Genomic DNA, 2,050 nt, shown 5'->3' on the forward strand with positions numbered 1-2,050 from the left:
GATGTTTTTTTAATATTAAATAAATATTTTTTTATATATTTTTTCATTTTTTTATATTAAATAGATGTTTTTTTATATATTTTTTCAATTGTTCAAAAACAGCCCGTGCTCCATCACTCCTTCTTCCTTGAAAGACCGGCAAGAGCCGCCTCGCTCTTGAGCTCGCCAAGCGCCTCAACAGAAAAATCGTCAATGCCGATTTTATCCAGATTTAGACAACCAAACCAGCATTTTTTGCGCCTTTTTTTTTCTTTTTTCTATTTGATAAACTAATGCAGAGTAGCAGATGATGTCACAGGTATGCACCTTTCTATCATTTTGGGAAGGCTTTACATATCCAATATCAAGACCCCGATATACCTGTGGCACAAGAGACTATTTTCATTAAAAACTCAAAACAACAACATCAACAGTTGTTACATCACAAAAAGTTCCGACGTCAAAGAGGAAGTAACACAAATACAGCAAAATCCAAGGAGATGGACAAGCATCATTTCCATGGTATTCCCTTGAAAAATCAACCTATTACCGTGCTCATAACTCGTTGCCGAAGACCATGCCGGACTTGACGTATTCGACGATTTTATCGACGTCGAACTTCTTGAGGTCGTCTTGCATGAGGGCAAGGGTGGAGAGGACTAAGGGTGGCAATGGGGCGGGTAGGGGCGGGTTTTTGCTCTATCCGACCCCGCCCCGCCTAACAAAAAACCCGCATAAAATTCAATTCTTGGCTGATTACACACTTGGTTCCCTATACTTTTCCTTTCAAAATAATAGGAGGAGAGAGGCAATTTTAACTAACTAATTAATGGGCGACTAGACGTATCACGTAATTTAAAATTGTCCATTTAAAATCAATACATTATTTTCTTAGAACCAACCCATTTACACTAATAATAAAAAATTTTAGTGTTAATTTATTTCCTTTTTAAGTATGTTTTATTAAAAAAATATACGTTAAAATTTAACTCCTAAATTAATTACGTTAAGGTTAAATTTTAACGTATATTTTTTTTAATAAAATATACTTAAAAAGGAAGTAAATTAACACTAAAATTTTTTATTATTAGTTTAAATGGGTTGGTTTCTAAGAAAATAATGTATTGATTTTAAATGGGTAGTTTTAAATTATGTGATATATCCAGTCGTCCATTAATTGATTAGTTAAAATCACCTCTCTTCTTCTATTATTTTGAAATCACCCATCTTCTTCTCTCTGTCCATCTTTCTTATTATTTGAAACTCCATTTTTTTTATTATTTGAAACAATTCATCTTCTACATTATTTAAAACGTTTAATTTTTAAGAGTTTAGTCCAATTAAATTATTAATATTTTTTATTATTTTTAAAATATTATATTTTTATATTTACAAATACACATATCTCATTTACAATATAACGAAATAAATCAATGCGATGTAAATTGATAAATACGCTATAAATTATATATTTCGATAATTAAATAATTAAATTATTTTTTTAAAATAAAAATCCCGGTAAATCTACCTTTCGGTGGAGTCCATTACTACAAAAATTTGTCTCCTTTTATTATGATGCAAAACACGTTATATTCATTATAAATATACACATATCATCTATACATGTAGATAGAATTCTTCATCTACCCAGTAGAATTTGCCTTAAAAATAAAGGGTAACTATTTGTTGGAGTGTTACCTATTTTAAAAAATTACTTGGTCTAGTATGAATATTAATTAAGAAAGATAGGTAATTATTTCTAAAAATAATTTTTAAAAAAGTTGTATAAAGTATTTTTTGTACTATTCGATCATGTCTGGGAGTTAATTTAGTGAAAAGTGTATGTGAGTCAAATCCAAGGGATAAATCAGAATCTACACTATATTTAATGTATTGAATTTACCAGAAAAATTAAATCAATTTGCACTATATTCCCATCACTTGTTATTATTTGTGCAAAGTGGGTCCATCTCCATGCAAAGCTGACTAAGCCACAATGCCACATATTCCCTGCTAATTACAATTCAGGTAATTGTTGATTCTTTTCATCTTCTCTTTTTATGATAATGCA

The sequence above is a fragment of the Arachis ipaensis genome, chromosome B07, assembly GCF_000816755.2.
Source record: "Arachis ipaensis cultivar K30076 chromosome B07, Araip1.1, whole genome shotgun sequence".
In the NCBI taxonomy this organism is placed as follows: domain Eukaryota; kingdom Viridiplantae; phylum Streptophyta; class Magnoliopsida; order Fabales; family Fabaceae; genus Arachis; species Arachis ipaensis.